Source organism: Lethenteron reissneri, chromosome 15 (assembly GCF_015708825.2).
Source record: "Lethenteron reissneri isolate LAM-NWPU_2019-01 chromosome 15, ASM1570882v1, whole genome shotgun sequence".
NCBI classification, from domain to species: Eukaryota; Metazoa; Chordata; class Hyperoartia; order Petromyzontiformes; family Petromyzontidae; genus Lethenteron; species Lethenteron reissneri.
The window spans coordinates 11,511,421-11,520,722 of NC_083793.1; the positions used below are offsets into that span (position 1 = coordinate 11,511,421).

Below are 9,302 nucleotides of genomic sequence, written 5' to 3' on the forward strand. Positions count from 1 at the left end.
CACATGATAGAAAAGAACGAAAATGCCCAATACGTTAGCATGTGCAACAATAGTTACTTTCACACAAACACGTCCACGTCGCCGACGCCTACGTAGCACTTCGTGCCTTCTTTTAGCCCCTCCCTCTCCCGATACGTTCTACGCAGCACTTCGTGCCTTCTTTTAGCCCCGCCCCCCTCCCTCCCGATACGTTCCATTCATTGGCTACCACATTCTGATAAGCCCCCCCCTCTCCTCCCCCCCCAACTTGTATTTAAGGGCTTGCATCTTGGAATCTCTGCCTCACTTGATGCAGCTAATCTGGCTGTGTGACGGTCCCACCTGATGACGGAGACTTGTGTTGCCTCCGAAACGTCGTGATTTTATTTCTCCAATGTTATTGAAAAAATATATCATATATGAAAAATGTTGCGAGAATCTCTTACACACTAGTCATGGGTGAAATAAATGTATTTTTGTAGGATGGTATTGAGGGGAAAAGAGAGCCATGAAGTTCGCTATCCCAAGAATTTGGCAAGAACCCACTGACCACTCAAGTAACTGCTACTTCTGCATGGTGGACCCTTCCAAACGTAGGACTGGCAAGAATGCACCTATCACCTTCCTTCATCCATCACCCCGGCGCCACACTGCCATGAGCTCCCCGTACCCACTCCTCCGGAGAGAGAGCAGCCGTCTTTAGAAGAGAGCAGCAAGTCAGAGCGCAAGGAAGACATTGTAGATCCAGATGACAATTTCAGAGGTGGAGCTGAGGAGAGAAACCCAGACCTCAACGACTTGATCAGAGATCTTGGTCTCACCAAGTCCAATGCTAGGCTTTTGACGTCTAGGCTCAAGCAGTGGAACTTGTTGGATGAAAGTGTGCAAGTTGCAAGTAACTTTCGACCTTGCGATTGCCCAGGGGTAGTGGTGCCGGCGACGACGGCGGAGGTGACAGTGATGACGATGACGGCGGTGATGGCGTTGATGTCGAAGTGCGGAGGAGCTGCGATTCCGTCACCGGTAATCTGATGCCACCTGGCAGGGGATGAGAGAATCAGTTTCATTATTCAGTTTTCGTGTCTATTTAACTGTGGCATAATTATTTGTTGCCGCGTGTGATTTCAATGTCTGATATGCAACAAATATTGTGCCAAATGTAACCAAAATTGTGCTGTTCTGGTTATGCATTGGGTGGCGTGTAGAGACGTGAAGCATCCATTAGGAACTATATTTTCAGCGAGCAGTGCACATTTGTGACAGGGAACGACCCTCGGGATCGGACATGACAAAAATACTCCTGAGAATTTGTTATCCGATTGGTTGAGTAATCGAACCGGTAATTGGTAGGGAAATCAATCACTCAAATCACTCAAATAAAACATACAATAAGATATCGCAGCTCTAGCGGTGAGTGATGCAGGGTGTAGTGGTGGTGAGCGGTGCGGGGTGTGGTGGTGAGCGGTGCAGGGTGTAAGATGGTGAGCGGTGCAGGGTGTGGTGGTGGTGAGCAGTTCAGGGTGTGGTGGCGAGTTGTAGCGAGTTGTGACGTGTCTTGGTGGTGAGTTGCGGGGAATGGTGGTGAGTTGTGGGGAGTGGTGGCGAGTTGTGGTGAGTTGTGGCGAGTTGTGACGTGTCTTGGTGGTGAGTTGTGGGGAGTCGTGGTGAGTATGGCACCGCTCACCTCCCCGTGCGTGGGACGTCTCTCTGTGCCACGTCGCGCGTGCGAACCACACAGCGAGCAGCACCGCCCCGACGAACGGGAGGAGGAGCCGGAGTCATTGGAGGGATCCTAGGAGTGCGCGTGGGGGAGGGACATGGGGAAGAGAGCCAAGCAGAGCGGCTTAGGACAGACATTACGGACTCGACTCCCCAGCAACTTATACCCTGGGATTCATTTTCTAAATGCTGCTAGGCTGGCTTGCAAGTAGGCACTTGGCATTAGGCACTCCCACTAGAACACAAGGTATCCCTGGTCCGCAATAATCCTATATTATTGTGCCATGCAATCCTATCTTGGGTAGCGAAAACAACAGTCGTTGCCTTATGGACAGACCCCCCCCCCCTCCCACCATAGGAATGTGTAATTTCCACCGCTGGTTCTCAGCTGCAAACCAGAAATGAGTACCTCTGTAACTCTCATTTGAGCTGGAAATCACTTTGCCTTTAAAAAATAGATATGTGTATTATATTATTCCTACACGGGTTTACCGTGGAAAGCCTCACTATATCTTCCTTCCTTTGGAGGGCCCTGCCAAGTTTCCGCAGGAAGGGGGCGGTAATTGCTCTGAACAATGCCAATTGATTAACTCGACTGACATTGCTATGGAACCTACGAACAGGTTCCTGAGTGTAAGACGCTCGGGGGGGGGGGGGGGGGGCAGCGTTGATGGCAGTGGCTATCGTGAGTGAGAGGACACCAACAGGGCGACCTGAACACCGGAACCCTGTTCCGGCTAAAAGAATGATCACAGCTAACCCCGCGCGGCATCTCCCGTAACCTGTCAGGGGATTCAATCCCAAAATGTACTGATTACGAAGATAACGTGAAAGGAAACAAATCAATGGTCCCCGACAGAAGTCTTGGAAGGGGGAGTGGGGGAGTAAGTGACATGGTCCGAGTCATTGTGTGGCTGGCTAATGGCTTAGCAATTGCGGTAGAGACAACACGAGTGGCTTACAGGCGAATTGGTAGGGTTATAGATGAGGGCGATGGCGACGCACGCCTGTAATATGGCACCGTGGAGGCAGCAGCAGTGAGGGTTGGTGGGTCTCGCACAGATGGTGTCAAACTTCCTTCCCGTGGGCGTCGAGGAGGAACCCGTGCCCTGGCTCCTCAGGAGGAAGCGGTGCAGGAAGAACATGGACTCCACTTGTGACGTCCGTACGGGATAGTGGTGTGCCCCTAGCATGCGTGGGGTTTCTCCTGGTGCACTGATTGGTTGGCTGCGGACCGCAAACACTTGGACAATTGAACCTTATGGCGGACCCCAGGGTCTCGAATAAACGGAAGTCAAAATCGTAAATAATTAATTATAGGTCATTCCATCCCACCGCGCACATAAACGCCACGACCAGCCTGGCGCGGATCATTCTGTTGTCGTGTCCAAGCGCAGCAGCGAGGACGAATGAGCAGAAGAGTTGAACAAGGGAATGCACTCCATGCTCGGGTATGGGCAGGATCATAAGTCTTATCCAAAGCTAATCAAACTGCCTACACGACTCAAGTCCTTTATTTGTCATAACGGGGTATGCAAACTAAAGTGAAATTGCTCTCTTATCTTCATTGTTATTTGTGACCTACAAATGTCTGCAGCCAGGATCAATCGATGACAATCCTATTACCTGCAGATATTTAACAGATGATATGTGTGGCACCATTAATTCCTCCTGTTTGATATGCATCTGTGCAGATGTTTTTTTTGCGGTTAAGCCATAGTCCCCACATACCGCTCGTATCAATGCGGATAAGAGGAGCGGCCACCCACTACTCTGTATTCAGATTCCAAAGAACACAGGATGAGATGTTATTATCCTTTGTGCAAGCACTTCCAAGAGTTCATGAACAGTGAGCCTGGTGAAATTTGGGGAGCGCATCGTCAGTAGTGAACCTTTGGGTCCTAGGGTGTTTCGGCCTTTCATACTATACACCCTCCCCAAAGGCGGCCAGCGACAGGGTGATCAATCCTACGCTTGCGTCCCATTTCCAATTAGTCATAGGAGTTGCCTTGTTGTTGATAGCCAACATCCCATGGGACTATGCATGGCAGGGGCGTCCTCCTCCCTGAGTCAAGCATTGTTGACTGCATACCTCCTGGCCCTCTCACTTTGGGGCCCAGCTGGGGTCTTTCCTCTTCATCCAGAGCCACTGACTGCTGCCTTCTGCCGCCTCCGATACAGCTCTGATTGCCGAACGCTGGCTCTGGCCCTTAATTCCCAGGTCTCTAAGCAGTCTGGTTGTAGATGTTGCCACAAAACCTCTGCAGCCCACCTCCACTGGTAGGACTTCTGTGTTCCAGCCATGATGCCGTGCTTCGGCAGCTAGATCGGCATAGCGCAGATGTTTTCGCTCATAAGCCTCATCTACTGAGTCCTCCCAGGGTACTGTGAGCTCAATGATGAAGACCTTCTTGAGCGAACGGGACCAGAGCACCATGTCAGGTCTTAGGGTGGTGGTTGCGATCTCCGGAGGAAACACAAGTTGCCGGCCAATGTCAGCTAGCATTTTCCAGTCGCGGGCCAAGCGCAGCTGGTCTCGCTCTATTGGTGTAGAGCCGCTCTTTGGTGGTTTAGCCCCTTCGCGGACAAAGGTCGTCCGTAAGGGGTGTGATGCTGCTGGGGGTGGTAGGGAGTTGGTGGCAGTTCGCTTGTCCTCCAGGGCGGATGCAAGGTTTTTAAGGACTTGGTTGTGACGCCAAGTGTAGCGTCCTTGGGTGAGGCTTGTTTTACACCCTGTGAGAATGTGCCTGAGGTTGGCTGGCATGGAACAGAGGGCACAGTCCGGATCTTCACCATACCATTGGTGAAGATTAACTGGTGTTGGAAGGACGTCATATGTTGCTCTGATGGAAAAGCTCAACCGCCTCGCTTCCATGGCCCACAGATCCTTCCAGCTGATCTTCCTCTTCTCCACACTGTCCCATCGAGTCCACTGTCCCTGTTTGGCAAGAGAGACTGCCTTGGCCCACCTTGCAGCCTCCTCCTGATGGTGTACTTCCTGCACTACCATCTTCCGCCGCTCTGGTGCAGTGGCCTTACTCCAAGCAGCACGGCTAGTTAGTCCAAAGCCTCCTCTCCCTTGCTGAACATGACCCACAATGTCAGCATGTCTGAGGGCTGCTGTTGCCTCCTGGACTGCTTTTCCTGGCCTCCATTTGCGCCCAGTTGCCAAGGTCGGCGCGTTGTTGCTCACCACTGGGTCTCGAGATTCATTCAGTGTCATCTGGAGCCTGGTTTTTGCACACTTGAATTCCTCGGTTAGACTGGTGAGGGGCAGCTTGAGGACACCATCTCCATAGAGGCCTATGGTGGTAAGGCATCGTGGAACTCCGAGCCACTTCTTTAAGTAGCTTGTGACTCCTCTTTCCATCTTCTCCACTGTTGAGATTGGAACCTCATACACTGCTAGGGGCCACAACACCCGGGGTAGGAGACCAAACTGCAGACACCAGGCCTTTAACTTTCCAGGTAGCTGGGTGTTGTCGATGGACTGGAGGCTACTACTGATGTCTTTGCGCAGCTGTTGCACCTGGTCTTTGTCCTTCAGGCTTGCATCATACCACCTTCCAAGGCTTTTTACCGGCTGCTCAGACACTGTTGGGATTTGGTCATCTCCGATGAAGAATTTCAGGTCACAGAGTACTCCCTTCACAATCGAGATGCTGCGTGACTTGGATGGTTTAATCTTCATACGGGCCCAGCTGATGTTCTCCTCGAGTTTTCTGAGCAGTCTCCTGGTGCATGGGACAGTGGTGGTCAATGTTGTAATGTCGTCCATGTAGGCTCTGAGTGGAGGGAGGCGACAACCAGAGTCGACTCGCTGTCCACCAGCAACCCATTTTGAGGATCTGATGATAACCTCCATTGCCATTATGAATGCCAATGGAGAAATGGTACATCCCGCCATTATACCTACATTCAGGCATTGCCATGAGGTGGTGAACTCTGAGGTGGTGAAGCAGAACTGCAGATCCTGAAAGTACGACTTCACCAGGGTTGTGATGGTGTCCGGTATGTGGAAAAATCTGAAGGCAGACCACAGGAGTTCATGGGGCACAGAGCCAAATGCATTGGCGAGGTCGAGGAAGACTACATGGAGGTCCCTTTTCTCCACCTTGGCCATTTGGATCTGGTGCCAGATCATGCTGGAATGTTCCAAGCAGCCAGAGAACCCTGATATTCCTGCCTTCTGTACAGATGTATCGACGTACGCATTCCTTTGCAGGTACTCGGCCATCCTCTGGGCATCCTCTGGGCAATGATCCTAAAGAAGATTTTACCCTCGACATTCAGTAAGGAGATTGGGCGGAATTGGCTGATGTTCACTGCATCCTTCTCCTTAGGGATCAGGACCCCGCCTGCCCTACGCCACACTTTGGGTATTATCTTTTTTTTCCAAGCTATTCCCATAAGCCTCCAGAGGAACCTCAGGACGTCTGGTGCGTTCTTATACACTTTGTACGGGACTCCATTTGGCCCCGGGGCTGATGCTGTTCTTGCCCTTCGAACTGTGTTTTCCACCTCTTTCCATGTCGGAGGGCTGGTCTCAATATGATGTTCCGGGGGTTCAATGGGTGGGATATCTGATGGGATGGCCAGATGTTCATGTCGCTTTGAGTCAAAGTTTGTTGTTCTCAGGTGCTCTTCTAGGTCTTTCTTTGTTGTTTTTAGGACTCCACTTTTTTCCTTCGTGAAGAGACTTTTAAGGAACTTGAAGGGATCTTTATAGAATCGAGTTCTAGTTTGTTCTTTCTTCCTTCTGCGTTTCCGTAGGTTCTCTGCTCTACGGAGGGATGCCAACCGGGTTTTGATGTCAGCCTGAAGTGCCTCTATGCCCTCCTTTTCCACTTCCGAGGCTTTCTTCCACTGTTTCTTAAGCTGTCTCCTTTCTTGAACGAGGCGCTTGATTTCTTGTTGCCTCCTGGAAACTGGTGGGGTTGGAACCTTTCTCCCGCCTTTTGCCTCTTGCACTCCAAAGCTTTCTGCCCCGTACTCATAGATGATGTCCCCCATCCTCTCCAATTTCTTCTCCACTGTGCCTCGAAGTTTCTCGAGGGTCAAGGTAAGGTCAGTATTCACTGTTTCCCACAACTTCTTGTCACTGGCGCCAGGCCACTTCACATACGGTCTGTGCCCAGGTAGTCTCCTCTCGACTGCAGGTCTGGGAGGCTGGGTGAGGTCCACTCCTGTTGTTGGTTCCACCTCAGTTGTTACTTCGGTGCTTGAGTTTACGTCCTCCATGACAGTGGTACTGATGCACTGCAAACTATGGTTTGCGTCCAGTTGCTGTGCTTCATTCGACTGATTTGATCGCTTTCGCAGAAAGTAATCAATGCGAGGCCTCTGTCTCTCTTTACCCAAACACCCCTTCTTCCCCTGGTGGATCCTCAACCCGTGGTGTGATGTAACTTTCCTCCAACCACAGACACATACCTGCATCTGTTTGTGGCCTGCTGTTGCAGCGGAACTTGTGACAGTTGCTGTGGTGTTCTCTTGTGCTGTGCTCTCATTACTCGTAGTCGTTTCCGGTCCAGTCGTTACCATGTTGTCAGTCGATGAGTCATCTTTCGCCCCCGCTCTCGCAGACTCTAGGGGTATTCTCGTATGTTGACTTTCTGTAGCTAGAGCGGGTGTTTCCAACATACTGCGAAGCATGGGAAACTACAGAAATGGGAAGCTAACCCATGACTGTCCCAGTGGGGTCTATTCCCTCCTGTCAGCCGTCTCTCCGTGCCGCCACAAGGACTTTCCCCTGTTGTCAGCTGATCTTTCTCAGCAGTCACTGGACAAGTCCAGATATTCAGATTCCAAAGAACACAGGATGAGATGTTATTATCCTTTGTGCAAGCACTTCCAAGAGTTCATGAACAGTGAGCCTGGTGAAATTTGGGGAGCGCATCGTCAGTAGTGAACCTTTGGGTCCTAGGGTGTTTCGGCCTTTCATACTATACACCCTCCCCAAAGGCGGCCAGCGACAGGGTGATCAATCCTACGCTTGCGTCCCATTTCCAATTAGTCATAGGAGTTGCCTTGTTGTTGATAGCCAACAGGAGAGGAGCGGCCACCCACTACTCTGTAGAGTAACATTGGTATAAACGCTTGTTACAATCATGGGTGGAAAAAAACAGATTTTTCCAGAGGCAGGCATCGGGTTTTTTCTTTAATACAATTAAACCCAATTTCCGAGAATTAAAACCTGGTTTAATGAACACAAAACTCTGATCCAAGGCTTAGGCTGCTTCCTCGTCGGTGCTGCTATCGTACTCGGGGGGCCGTCGGGCACGGGGTAGTCGTAGAATGCGGCGGGCAGGTTGGTCTTGATGAACACGAGCTTCTCCACAATCGTGGGCGCCAGTGAGTTCCTTGGCTTGGAATGGATGAAGCCCATCATTGAGAAGTGCGGTTCTGCAATTAGAACCAATTAAACCGGATTTCTCCCAATCTCAGATGATTGGGTTTAATATAAAAAGACAATTAAACCCGATTGTAAAAAACCCGACTGTGCCACCCTTGGTTACAATATGAACAGGGCATTGAAAACGCGTACTATTTTACGTACTGTTTACAAAGTGTGTTCACAAATCCACACTGAGAAACACGATGATTGACAGAGGGGTGTAAATTTTTTTTTCGATAGTAAGCAGTTTTCAGTTTTAAAGGTATCGTTTAACAAGACAACACTTGCCACCATCCTTCAAACCCATTGGTGAAAAAGAGCAAACATTTTGTTCATATTGTTTACTTTATGGTTCTTTCGGTAAAGCCACGTAGAAAGAAAATACATTATATAATAGAATACGACGTTTCGATTGCAACACAAGCAACCATCATCAGGTACGAATGAATGAGAAAACAAGCATAGTAAACTTAGAAATATAATGCAACACAACCCAGAGAGTCGGCTAACACAAGAGTCAACATCCTACCTGGCTGATGAACCTTGATTTGAAGCTTTCGTGACTGCAGGAATCCACTCTTTGGTTCTTGCGGTAAAGTGACGTGGGTAGAAAATCAACTACATCACGACGTCTCGAACGCAACACAAGCGTCCGTCTTCAGGCGAAACGTCGCGACTTACTTTAGTTTATTTATAGCGACGTGACTTTACCGCGAGAACCAGAGAGTTTGGTTGATGGACGTTCTTCCAAAGAATGCTAAATTTGCGAGAGACTAAACATAGACACGGAGACACACAGACAGACACACAAGTAGAGAGAGAACACACAGTGAAGATGCTTGACAGGCTGCTGCTGATTGAAGGCCTCTCCACACAATGATGAACAAATGGTAAACGCCTGTTAGGCACAAAACGACGAGAGGCCAGCACTAAACAATGGCTTAAACTATTGTCACAAAAATATAATTGTCTTCATATTGTTAGTTCCAAATAAATACGAAATGCTAAAGTTACTTCATTTGCGATGCTTAGAATGTCGTCCAGCAGAGCATCGCATGGTCAAGGCCGAGTTTAAGAATAGAAGGCCAATTTGAAAAGATCATCAATAAGAGAGGCTTCATCGATCTCGTGAACATGTGTCGTGCAATCCGCACCACCCGACAAAGTCAATTAGCAAGGTTTGCCACGTAAAGAAGGCGATTAAAGG

General features: G+C 49.6%; 1 long non-coding RNA gene across 1 annotated transcript; it reads right to left on the reverse strand.

Moving 5' to 3' along the window:
- Positions 1–387: 387 nt before the first annotated feature.
- Positions 388–9,059, reverse strand: LOC133342522 (uncharacterized). Its single transcript, XR_009755163.1, has 4 exons — positions 8,625–9,059; positions 7,963–8,103; positions 1,664–1,771; positions 388–1,017 (listed from the first exon to the last, which is right to left on the reverse strand). It is a non-coding gene; the product is annotated as an uncharacterized LOC133342522 (long non-coding RNA).
- Positions 9,060–9,302: the final 243 nt, after the last annotated feature.